General features: G+C 39.0%; 1 pseudogene; it reads right to left on the bottom strand.

Moving 5' to 3' along the window:
• Positions 1-9,241: 9,241 nt before the first annotated feature.
• LOC129551340 (olfactory receptor 5H15-like) lies at positions 9,242-10,155 on the bottom strand (annotated as a pseudogene).
• Positions 10,156-13,344: the final 3,189 nt, after the last annotated feature.

Below are 13,344 nucleotides of genomic sequence, written 5' to 3'. Positions count from 1 at the left end.
TCACTGCAGATGCTGATTGCAGCCATGAAATTAAAAGACGTTTACTCCTTGGAGGAAAGTTATGACCAACCTTGATAGCATATTAAAAAGCAGAGACATTACTTTGCCAACAAAGGTCCGTCTAGTCAAGGCTATGGTTTTTCCCGTGGTCATGTATGGGTGTGAGAGTTGGACTGTGAAGAAAGCTGATCGCTGAAGAATTGATGCTTTTGAACTGTGGTGCTGGAGAAGACTCTTGAGAGTTCCTTGGACTGCAAGGAGATCCAACCAGTCCATTCTAAAGGAGATCAGTCCTGAGTGTTCATTGGAAGGACTGATGTTGAAGGTGAAACTGCAATACTTTGGCCACCTCATGCGACAAGTTGACCCACTGGAAAAGACTCTGATGCTGGGAAAGGTTGGGGTGGGAGGAGAAGGGGACGACGGAGAATGAGATGGCTGGATGGCATCACCGACTCTGTGGCAATGAGTTTGAGTGAACTCTGGGAGTTGGTGATGGACAGGGAGGCCTGGCGTGCTGTGATTCGTGTGGTTGCGGAGAGTTGGACACGACTGTGCAACTGAACTGAACTGAACTGAAGAAGGGTGACAATATACAACCTTGAGGTACTCCTTTTCCTATTTGGAACCGGTCTGTTGTTCCATGTCCAGTTCTAACTGTTGCTTCCTGACCTGCATATAGGTTTCTCCAGAGGCAGGTCAGATAGGTAGGTTTATTGCTCAGTATTTTATTTTTTAGTTTAATTATAAATGAGATGTCTCCTTAATATCTGTTTCTGATAGTTCATGTTAATGCATAGAAATGCATCATATTTCTGTATATTAATTTTGTATCTTGCAACTTTATTTGATGTTGAATTTTTTCAAAAGATTTTTCTGTATGTATTGAAATGATCATATGATTTTTATTCTTCAGTTTTTTGCTGTGTTTTATCACATTGATTGACTTGCAGAACCATCTTTGCATACTTGGTGTGATACCAACCTAATCACATGCTATCTTTTTAATATATTGCTGAAATTGGTTTGCTAATATTCATTTGAAGATTTTTGCCTTAGTGTTCATCATAGATATTGGGCTATAATTTCTTGTGATATATGTATTTCTTGCTTTTATATCAGGATAATCCTGGCAATGTAAAATGAGTTTTAGCTTTCCTTCCTCTATATTTTTTAGAATATTTTGAGTAGAATGGGTGTTAACTTTTCTCTAAATGTTTAATAGAATTCACCTGTGAAGCTGTCTTGTCTTGGACTTTTGTTTGTTGGGAGTTTCTGTTGTGTTTGTTGTTGTTGTTACTTTACTGATTCAGTTTCTCTGCTGGTAATTGGTCAGTTCATATTTTCTATTTGTTTCTGGTTCTGTCTTGGGAGACTGTACATATGTTGGTATTTATCCTTTTCTTCTAGGTTGTCCATTTTATTGACATATAGTTTGTTCATAGTAATCTCTTATGATCCTTTGTAATTCTGTAGTGCTGGTTGTCATTTATTCTTTTCCATTTCTGATTTTTTGATTCCGATCCTCTTGATGAGTCTGACTAAAGGTTTAACAGTTTTGTTTATCTTTCAAAGAACCCATTCTTAGTTTCATTAATATTTTATGTTTTTTTCTTTTAATCTCTTTCATTTATTTCTGCTTTGACCTGTATGTTTATTTCCTTTTACTTAGGAATGATATTTTTCTGATTTCTGAGTTGGACTTGTTTTGCTGTAAACTTTCGTCTAATAGCTGCCTTTGCAGGATCATTGTGTTTTCATTTTTCCCCCTCTTTAAAAAAGTTTCTTCTTTGATTTCTTCATTGATCCATTGAAGTTTATTTAGCTTCCACATGTTTGTGTTTTCTGGAGGGATTTTTTTTCCTCATTGTTGATTTCTACTCTTAAAGCATTGTGGTCAGAATGCTTGATTTGATTTTAATTTTCTTAAATTTCCTAAGGCTTGTTTTTGGGTGCTGCCGTTTGTGATGTATCCTGGGGAGTGTTCCATGTGCATTTCAAACAATGTGCTTTTGCTGTTTTGAATGTCCTGTATACATATCTATTAAGCCCATTTGATCTAAAGAGTCCTTGAAGATCAGTTTCTTTGCTGACTTTCTGTGTGGATGATCCATCCATTGATATAAGTGGAATGTTAATGTCCCCTACTATGATTCTGTTATTGTCAATATCTTCCTTTATGTTCATCTATATTTGCTTTCTGTACTGTGCTTCTATGTGGAATACATACATATTTACAATGGTCATATCTTCTTGGATGATGCCTTGATCATTATTTAGTGTATTTCTATGTCTCCTGTTCCTGTCTTTGTTCTAAAGTCTATTTCATTTGATATAAGTATTGCTACCTTGTGGCTCAGCTGGTAAAGAATCTGCCTGCAGTGCGAGAGTAATGGATTTGATCCCTGGGTTGGGAAGATCCCCTGGAGAAGGGAAAGGCTACCCACTCCAGTAATCTGGCCTAGAGAATTCCATGGACTGTATAGTCCATGGGTTCACAAAGAGGCAGACACAACTGAGCAACTTTCACTTTCACTTCACCCGAGCTTTATTTTGATTTCCATTTCTATGGGATAACTTTGATCCCTCCATTTTCAGTCTCTGTATGTCTTTAGAACTGAAGCGAGTATCTGCGGGATGAATATGGGTATTGTTTTTGCATCCCTTCAGCCTTTCTGTATGTTTTGATTAAAGCATTTAGTCTTTTTACATTTAAAATAATTATTGATAGTATGTACATATTGCCATTTTATTAGTTGTTCTGAGGTTGTTTTGTACTTCTTTTTTATGCTTTCTTCTTCTTTGATTTCTTCCCTTCTGACTTGATAACCTTATGGCTTGTATTTCTTTCTACTTTTTATGTGTTATATCTATTATGATTTTTGGTTTGTGGTTTTCATTAGGTTTATACATAGCAGTCAATATTGGGATATCAGTTCAGTTGCTCAGTCGTGTCTGACTCTGTGACCCCATGGACTGTAGCACGCTGGGCTTCCCCATCCATCACCTACTCCCAGAGGTTGCTCAAATTCATGTCCATTGAGTGGGTGATGCCATCCAACCATCTCATCCTCTGTTGTCCCCTTCTCCTCCCACCCTCAATCCCTCCCAGCATCAGAGTCATTTCAAATGAGTCAACTCTTCACATGAGGTGGCCCAAGTATTGGAGTTTCAGCTTTAGCATCAGTCCTTCCAATGAACACCCAGGACTGATCTCCTTAGAATGGACTGGTTGGATCTCCTTGCAGTCCAAGGGACTCTCAAGAGTCTTCTCCAACACCACAGTTCAAAAGCATCAATTCTTCGGTGCTCAGCTTTCTTCACAGTCCAACCCTCACATCCATACATGATCACTGGAAAAACCATAACCTTGACTATATAGACCTTTGTTGGCAGAGTAATGTCTCCTCTTTTTAATATGCTGTCTAGTTTTGTCATAGCTTTTCTTCCAAGGAGCAAATGTCTTTCAATTTCATGGCTGCAATCACCTTCTGCAGTGATTTGGGAGTCCCAAAAAATAAAGTCTGTCACTGTTTCCATTGTTTCCCCATCTCTTTGCCAGGAAGTGATAGGATCAACGCAATGATCTATGTGTTTTTTTTTAATGTTGAGTTTTAAGCCAGCTTTTTCACTCTTCTCTTTCACTTTCATCAAGAGGCTCCTTAGTTCCTCTTTGCTTTCTGTCGTAGGGTGGTGTCATCTGCATATCTGAGATTATTGGTATTTCTCCCTGTAATCTTGATTCCAGCTTGTGCTTCATTTAGCCTGGCTTTTCACATGATGTATTCTGCATATAAATTAAATAAACAGAGTGACAATATACAGCCTTGATGTACTCCTTTCCCAATTTGGAACCAGTCTGTTGTTCCATGTCCAGTTCTAACTGTTGCATCTTAACCTACATACAGATTTCTCAGGAAGCAGGTCAGGTAGTCTGGTATTCCCCTCTCTTTCAGAATTTTCTTTTTTATTTATTTATTTTTTAATTTATTTATTTTAATTGGAGGCTAATTACTTTACATTATTGTATTGGTTTTGCCATACATTGACATGAATCTGCCCCAGGTGTACATATGTTGTTTGTTGTGGGTTGCCATTTTTTCTCCAAAAAAATCTTCTCAACCTGCGGGTCATACCTGTTTCTCTTGCGTCTCCTGCATTGGCAGTCAGATTCTTTACCACCAACTATGTGTGGTAACTAAGCTGACAACAGGTGGACTTGTGGTTCATATTTTGTGTCATGTTAACATGGTCTAGATTGCCCAGATATCCAGTTATCATTATTTTTGTGTGTGTCTGTGTGTTCCTAAAAGAGACTAGTGTTGACTTAGTAGACTTAGTAAAGTGGATTACAACACCCTTTGTATCTGAGTGTCATCTCATCCATTCTGGGCCTGTATGGAGCAGAAAGGCAAAGGAAGGCAGACTGAATCTGATTCATGACAGAACATGAATCTTATTTTGCCCTCCATGCTATTGGTTCTCATGTTTTCATACATGGGCTGGAATGTTTACCATCAGTTCTTCAATTTCAAACTTGATAACTGCCTCAGCTTTCCTGGATCTCTACCATGCAGATAACAGATCATAGGTCTTCTCAGCCTCCATAATAAGGTGACCCAAATCTAATAATACTCATCTTTAGATACATATGTACATGTAGATATAGGTTTACAAAGAGAGTGATATGATTGATTTCTATATTTGTCTTCATATATGTGTACTTCCCATTGGTACTATCCTGGATAATTCTGATTGATATAAAGACTATGTATTTAGTGAACGTCTTTCTTTATACTGAAAAATAAATGGAAATATCATGATGCTGTTGTTAACTGTAACCCCCAAATGAGGCTGACTTACATCCCTTCTCATCATATTATTACAGCATAAGGAATAGCTTGTATATAAGATTTCTTTGAGAATTGTGGTCCAAAAATCATATAATCCTGACAACTAATTATTTTCCGGTGATAACCAATGTATCTCACCTGGAAGCTGACCTGGTCTAACTTTGTGAGACCCTCCAGAAATATATAACAATAAGATTATTGTAAATATTTTAATCCAAACATCTAACTTAAAAACTTCTCCTGATATACCCCAGGAAATAATACTCATGATAAAAAGAAGAAGGTTTAAATCACTTTAGTTGTATGATACTTGTGATTGTCTTGAAAGAAACTTAGAGTGGTAAACTGACTTGCAGTAGTTATCCCAGGGCAAGTGATACCCCTGAACTCACTACAAAATTGATATTAAGTAAAGGACTCTTACTTCATTTGAAGTATTTTAAAGATGATGCTGTGAAAGTACTGCACTCAATATGTCAGCAAATTTGGAAAGCTCAGCAGTGGCCACAGGACTGGAAAAGGTCAGTTTTCATTCCAATCCCAAAGAAAGGCAATGTCAAAGAATGCTCAAACTACCACACAATTGCACTCATCTCACACACTAGTAAAGTGATGCTCAAAATTCTCCAAGTCAGGCTTCAGCAATACGTGAACCATGCACTTCCAAGATGTTCAAGCTGGTTTTAAAAAAGGCAGAGGCACCAGAGATCAAATTGCCAACATCCACTGGATCATGGAAAAAGCAAGAGAGATCCAAAAAAACATCTATTTCTGCTTCATTGACTATGCCAAAGCCTTTGACTGTGTGGATCACAATAAACTGTGGAACATTCTGAAAGAGATGGGAATCCCAGACCACCTGACCTGCCTCTTGAGAAACTTGTATGCAGGTCAGGAAGCAACAGTTAGAACTGGACAAGGAACAACAGAATGGTTCCAAATAGGAAAAGGAGTACGTCAAGGTTGTATATTGTCACCCTGCTTATTTAACTTATATGCAGAGTACATCATGAGGAACGCTGGGCTGGAGGAAGCACAAGCTGGAATCAAGATTGCCGGGAGAAATATCAATAACCTAAAATATGCAGATGACACCACACTTACGGCAGAAAGCGAAGAAGAACTAAAAAGCCTCTTGATGAAAGTGAAAGAGGAGAGTGAAAAAGTTGGCTTAAAGCTCAACATTCAGAAAACGAAGATCATGGCAGCCGGTCCCATCACTTCATGGGAAATAGATGGGGAAACAGTGGAAACAGTGTCAAACTTTATTTTTGGGGGCTCCAAAATCACTGCAGATGGTGATTGCAGCCATGAAATTAAAAGACGCTTACCCCTTGGAAGGAAAGCTATGACCAACCTAGATAGCATATTAAAATGCAGAGGCATTATTTTGCCAACAAAGGTCCGTCTAGTCAAGGCTATGGTTTTTCCAGTAGTCATGTATGGATGTGAGAGTTGGACTGTGAAGAAAGCTGATCGCCGAAGAATTGATGCTTTTGAACTGTGGTGCTGGAGAAGACTCTTGAGAGTCCCTTGGACTGTGAGGAGGTCCAACCAGTCATCCTAAAGGAGATCAATCCTGGGTGTTCATTGGAAGGACTGATGCTGAAGCTGAAACTCCAGTACTTTGGCCACCTGATGCAAAGGGCTGACTCTTTGGAAAAGACACCGACGCTAGGAAAGATTGAGGGCAGGAGGAGAAGGGGACGACAGTGGATGAGATGGTTGATGGCATCAATGACACAATAGACATGAGTTTGAGTGAACTCCAGGAGTTGGTGATGGACAGGGAGGCCTGGCCTGCTGTGATTCATGGGGTCGCAAAGAGTCAGACGTGACTGAGAGACTGAACTGAACTGAAAGTAATATTTATTTCACTTTTACATATATTTCTTAAATGCTTATTTAGGACTTCATGTATGTAAACAGTTGTGCTAATAAGCACCACAAAAGATTAAAGAATAGTGAGGCTTGTAAACTGTAATCTAAAAAAACTTATTGGCTAAAAATAAGTATTGCACAATTACACAAGATCATTTGTGGAAACTGTAACATTTAAACTTTGAAGAAAGGACCATTTCAATTGGAGATGAAGATAGATCCCTAGAGGGAGCATTCTCAGTGGAGAGACCTGTATGAAAATAAAACATGTACCAGAGAGAGAGTTTTGTCCTGAGGCTTTCAATAATTAATTTTGGTATAAAATATGGTCCATTAGGAAAATTGTGGAAGCAGATATTTCAAAGTTAAATTTGGAAGAAACGAGCTTTAATAATGTCAGCAAATTCAGAGTAATATGTGTGTGTGTGTTTATCATGTTATCTATGCATAGATCTTAACAAATTGAACATACGTATATTCATATATGAAGTTCTGCATATGTATGCAATATATACATGCATAGTCTGGTGGCAATGGCAATCCATCAAAAGTTTGAAGAGGAATATAAAAATAATCTGACAGGAATGTTTGGGAAGTAAGAGAATATCAACATGATGTAAAAGAAGTAATAAAACTACTACAAATGACAGATGTGAGTCATTTTAGGTCCTCAGTGGTGTCAATAGGAATGTGTATGGATTCAGTGGTGAGATTGGAAGGTAAGAGATGGACCTGAAGATAAATCACATATTATCATAGAGTATAAAGTGGAACAAAAGATGACTTTAAGCATTTCAGGGGCACAAATCATGCAAGCTCCTGATTCATTATCAAAATGAACTCTTTGATATCATATCATCTTACAATTATTTGAACTTCAGTAATATGCATTTGAAGCCTCTGGTACTCAACAATATATTCCAATAACTTTTCCATATTACTTCTTTTTTCTTATCAGTTTCATCATTTCTAAATTGTAGCAAGGTTGAGCCCATTTCCTTCCTATTCGGCCACTTCACTTTTCTTCTTTATGCCCATCCCAGTTAAATCTTAAACCTAATCTCTTACCTTTCTGAATTAGTGAAGCTTTTCGGATTACTGTACAACACACAAGAAAACTAGACAGTGCCTTTCAAGGTATCAAGGGCAATGAGAGGCAGCTCCCCTCTTCTCATTATTTATAGACGCCCACTGGGCTAAAAACATCCTCTTATAATTTGTTCTGACTTTCATTTATTTAACTTCGTTCTCATTTTTTCTTTTTATCTTCTCATTTCTGCTGATTTCTCTGTGTAATATGAGAATTGAGTCTGCAAAAGAAATAAATTTCACCATGTCCCAAATAGAGTGTATGAAAGTCCTTTTAATAGTTAGCAAAATTCTGTGATTGGCCTGTTTACTCAAACTCAAAGTTGCCTACACTGTGGAGGTAAACATGATATGAGCTTCCAGGCTACACTGCTGTATTACTATCAAAAAATTTACATTCAATTTTTTTCAGAGCAATTGTGCTATTATAGTGCATAATGCATTTATGGAGCCACATTGAGAACGTATGTGTATTATATGTTGTTTTCCTCTTTAATTAATTTAACTCAAACACTCAATTAAGTTTTTCTATGGTTTTGACATTTTGGGATAATTTGGTCTTTCCAGGTGGCACTATGGTAAAGAACCTGCCGGCCACTGCAGGTTAGATGTAAGAGACTTGGGTTCGATTCCTGGGTTGGGAAGGTCCCCTGGAGAAGGGCGTGGCAACTCATTCCAGTATTATCACCTGGAGAATTCCATAAACAGAGGAGCCTGGGGGTCTGTGGTCCTTAGGGTCGCAAACAGTTGGACACGACTGAAGCGACTTAGCATGCAGGCATGCTCACATTCATATATTTTAATATATTTATTAATGCTCCTTCTTTCAGTCATTAAAATTCTAGGGCAATTATAAATGCAAAAACTTTGAACACTAATCAATGCATATCTAATCTGCATACTTATGTGACTTCTAATGAATGCAGAACATATTAGTATGAGATCTAAGCATTTTTCTTTAACATTTTGCCAGGGAATCTATGATTTTCTTATTTCTCAGAATAGATGATTGTATTTAACAAAAGAATTATGAAAGTTCACAAATAGAGCATCCATTGTATCTTGAACATCTGCTTCTGCAGATCCAGGGAGCACACACATGGAGAACAGAGGGTCAGAGTATAAAGAGATAATTAAGAGATGTGTAAAAGGCTTTCCTTATGCTTTGTAGAGGATTCCCTGGTAGCTCAGCAGGTAAAGAACCCTCCTACCAATGCAGGAGATGCAAGAGATGCTCACTGGATTTCTGGTTCAGGAGGATCCCCTGGAGAAGGAAACAGCAAAAATTCCATGGACAGAAGAGCCTGGCAGGCTACTGTCCATGGGCTCACAGAGTCAGACACAACTGAATGTGCACTCACACAGACTCACACATACATTGTACAGACTTCTTCTTTAATATTGTAAAGAGAACAACTTTATAAGGGACAAGAACAGTCAGAATGATGCACACCTGTATTGATCCTGAGAAAAGAAATACAATCAGAGAATTAATGCAGAGGTCAGTACATGAAATCTTAAACAATGTCATAGTATATGTACTACATTATAGAATTACAGAAGGTTAATCTGACTTTGGTTCTAATGGTAAAGGATCTGCCTGTCAATGCAGGAGACATTGATCCCTGGGTCAGGAAGAGTCCCTGGTAGAGGAAATGGCAACCCACTCCAGTCTTCTTTCCTGGAGAGTCCCATGGACAGAAGAGCCTGGTGAGCTACAGCCCCATGGGGTTGCAGAGAGTCAGACACGACTAAGCAACTAATACACACAACGCACAATCTGAATTTAAAAACATGATGAAGTATGGCATGAACAAGGCTATGTAAAATTGACAAAAGTAACAGCCAGTTGTATAGTCTATTGGTCATATTTACTATATAGAGTAATAGTTTGCATATGGCCACACAGTGATCATACACCATAGTTGCTAGCAAAAACCATTCTGTGGTTTCTCTGATTGCACAGGAAAAAATTGTATCTTGCATTAAGTGAGAGAGATCATTTTGCTCTTGGCAAAGAGATTCTCTAGCAACTGGCTGAGGGCAGGATGGTCACTGTGGATGATATCTAGGAATTTGCAAAGGTCAGATTCTCAAGGAATAAGTACATGGGCACGTGAAGGTAGGGGTCATTCCATAACATAGCAGTCAGACCAAGGTTCCTTGCAACAGTGATGAGATATAACATAGCAGCCAGACCAAGGTTCCTTGCAATAGTGATGAGATATATCACCAAGAACACCAATGACAAGGGGATTTGCCATTTGGTTGGTATGTAAGTCCTGTGAAAATAAAAATAAACTGTTAGTAATATTGCATTTTCTTTTTCCATATCCTCACTGGGTGGTGTCTGAAATCCATGGAGTAAATGAAAAGAATAGCAGTCAGAAATTACAAAGTGAAATTATGGGGAAAGAGAGTTGAAATGAAACCTTGCACTCCAGGGTACTGTTAATTTTATTTCCTCCTTAATATAATAAAAGGGGTCTGTTTTGGAGGGTGGAAATAAATTTTGTTATTGTTTTTCAGTCATTAAGTCCTGTCTAACCCTTTGAGACTCCAGGCACTGTAGCATGCCAGGTTCCTCTGTCCTCCAACTATCTCCTGGCATTTGCTCAAATTCATGTCCATTGAATTGGTGATGTTATCCAGCCATCTCGTCTTCTGTCGCCCCCTTTTCCTCTCCTCAGTCTTTCCCAACATCAAGGTCTTTTCTAATGAGTCGACGTTTTACATCACTAGCCATAGTATTGGAACTTCATCTTTAGCAACAATCCTTCCAGTGAATAATCAGGATCAATTTCCTTTAGGATTGACTGGTTTGATCTTCTTGCAGTCCTAGGGACTTTCAAGAGACTTCTCCAGGACCACAATTGGGAAGCATCAATTCTTAAGCACTCAGTCTTCTTTATGGTACTACTGTCACATCCATATGCGACTATTGGAAAAACATAGCTTTGACTATGTTTTTTTTCTCCACCACCTCCATGTCCATAAGTCTGTTCTCTATGTATATTTGCACCTTTGTCAGCAAAGTGATGTTTCTGGTTTTTCATACACTGTCTAGGTTTATCATAGCTTTCCTTCCAAGGAGCAAACATCTTTTCATTTCATGGCTGCAATCATAGTCTTCAGTTTTTTGGAGTCCAAGAAAATAAAATCTGTTACTGTTTCCACTTTTTTTCTATTTACCATGAAGTGATGCGATCACCTGCCATGATCTTTGTTTTTTGAATGTTGAGTTTTAAGCCATTTTTTTCACTTTCCTCTCTGAGTCTCATCAGGAGGCTTTTTAGTTCCTCTTCACTTTCTGCCATTATAATGACATTATCTACATATCTGAGGCTGTTGATATTTCTCCTAGCCATCTTGATTCCAGCTTGTGATTCATCCAGCCCAGCATTTCACATGATGAACTCTGTATATAATTAAATAAGCAGGGTAGTAATTTTGTCCATGGGGCTAAAGGTGAGGCTAAAGATGCAGTTTCTAGAGCCTACACTGGTTGTGAGATTGAACTTACTCTTTGCCCAATTTCTGGGGGTAGGGAGGGGTATCTGATCCCAAGTTGCTGGATCAGAACCAGGAGGATTGGGTTTTGAGCTGACCCTGTTTCTCTTTTTTTTTTATTTTTTAAATGAATAATAATTGCTTTACAGAATTTTGTTGGTAATCAACGATAGATACACTTGTGTCCCCTCCCTCTTGAACCTCCCTTGCCGGGAGCCAGCGAGGGAAATTCTACCCGTGGCAAAGGTCAACTGGGGAAGAGGCCTGACGGGCAAAGGCTAATCAGGACTCGAGGAGCCCCCTGGACTTACCTGAGCATCTACCCCAAAGAAAACCGGAATCTGACTGCTTTACTATCTTACGCTTCTTACCAAGTCCTCTAATACTTACGGGGGCTTCCCCCCAACCACCTTTCTCTGAAAACATTAATTCAGAGCTCTAGTTTAAAAGTTCTCCTCGGCTTAATAGGACTGTTCCAATCCAAGCCCCTCTGATAGCTTTCTAACTTGCATGACAAGTTTGTCCGGGCTCTTACAACTATGAGTGTGACTGTTTATAGCCTCCCAGCCATGCAAGGACAGAAAGCTTAATATTCTAAAATACAGGAATCTGTTGAAGAAGTTAAAATCATTAGAGTAGTACTAAAAAAGATTTCATTGTTGAATCGATGCTTGCTGCCGTTTCCTCTATCTATTGTATCCTTGGAAATATATTAATCACATATAGAGAATATAAGTAGTAGCCTTTGATTTAACCACATCAGATCTTAGGTTAATAAATTCCTTTCTTGCAGCTCACTACACCGGTGCCTTATAGGAATGTAACTTTGTTATGTGTCTAGCACCTGACTCTAGGAAAGTCACCTTAAAAGAATATAAGCCTTTTACTTGCTAACTAACCTATTGTTAGGAAAGAGGGCCATAAACTGTTAGCAGGCCCCCTGGCCAGAAGAGGATGTAAACCACCTAAAACTTTTATCACAAGACACACAAAAATAAGCCCTGATCCTGATAAGGGTCAAGACTGCTGACCCCACGTGATTTTGGCGTGAATCTATACCTCCCTTTCTCTGTTTCTTATGCGCATAACTTAGGGTATAAAAGCAGCACTGGAAAATAAAGTTTTGGGCCTTGCTCACTGAAGCTTGGTCTCCCCGTGTCGTTCTTTCTCTTTTTCCATCCTTTTCTCTATTCTCCTTTTTCTGGTTGAGATCCTTGGAGCGCTGGGCCCTCTGAGTTTACTTATCTGCCTGGGCTTCTAAGACTCACTCGAGGGGGTGCCCTGGTGGGGTGCCTCCAGTGATTCGAGAGGGCGCCTGCGGCCTACGTAAACAGACCAAGCCCCGTGCTGGGGTTTTATTGGTTTCCAGCGTAAACCAAGGAATGGTCAGCCCCTGTCTCTCTCTCTTTCTCCGTCTCTCTCTCTGACGCCGACGCCGTTCATCCCGAGGACACCCTGGGTCATATCGAGGCTGGTCCCCGATACTCCCTCCCATCTCCCTCCTATCCCATCCCCTCTAGGCTTTTACAGAGCCCCTGTCTGAGTTTCCCGAGTCATACAGCAAATTCCTGTTGACTATATGTCTATCTCTTTTACATATGATAATGTAGGTTTCCATGCTACTCTCTCCATACACCTCACCCTCTCCTTTCTCCACCACCTCCATGTCCATAAGTCTGTTCTCTATGCCTGTGTCTCCACTGCTGCCCTGCAAATAATTTCATTAGTACCATCTTTCTAGATTCCATGTGTGTGTGTGTGTGTGTGTGTGTGTTATTATACAATATTTATCTTTCTTTCTGACTCACTTCACTCTGTATAATAGGCTCTAGGTTCATCCACCTCATTAGAACTGACTCAAATGAGTTCCTTTTTATGGCTGAGTATTATTCCATTGTATATATATACCACAACTTTATCCATTCAATTGTTGATGGACATCTAGGTTGCATCCATGTTCTAGCTATTGTAGATAGTACTGCAATGAATATTGGGGTACATTGTTTTTTTC

This window comes from Moschus berezovskii, chromosome 1, assembly GCF_049115385.1.
Source record: "Moschus berezovskii isolate FMDL1 chromosome 1, NW_MosBer_1.0, whole genome shotgun sequence".
Taxonomy (NCBI): Eukaryota; Metazoa; Chordata; class Mammalia; order Artiodactyla; family Moschidae; genus Moschus; species Moschus berezovskii.
This window is presented reverse-complemented; position numbering and strand designations above follow the sequence as displayed.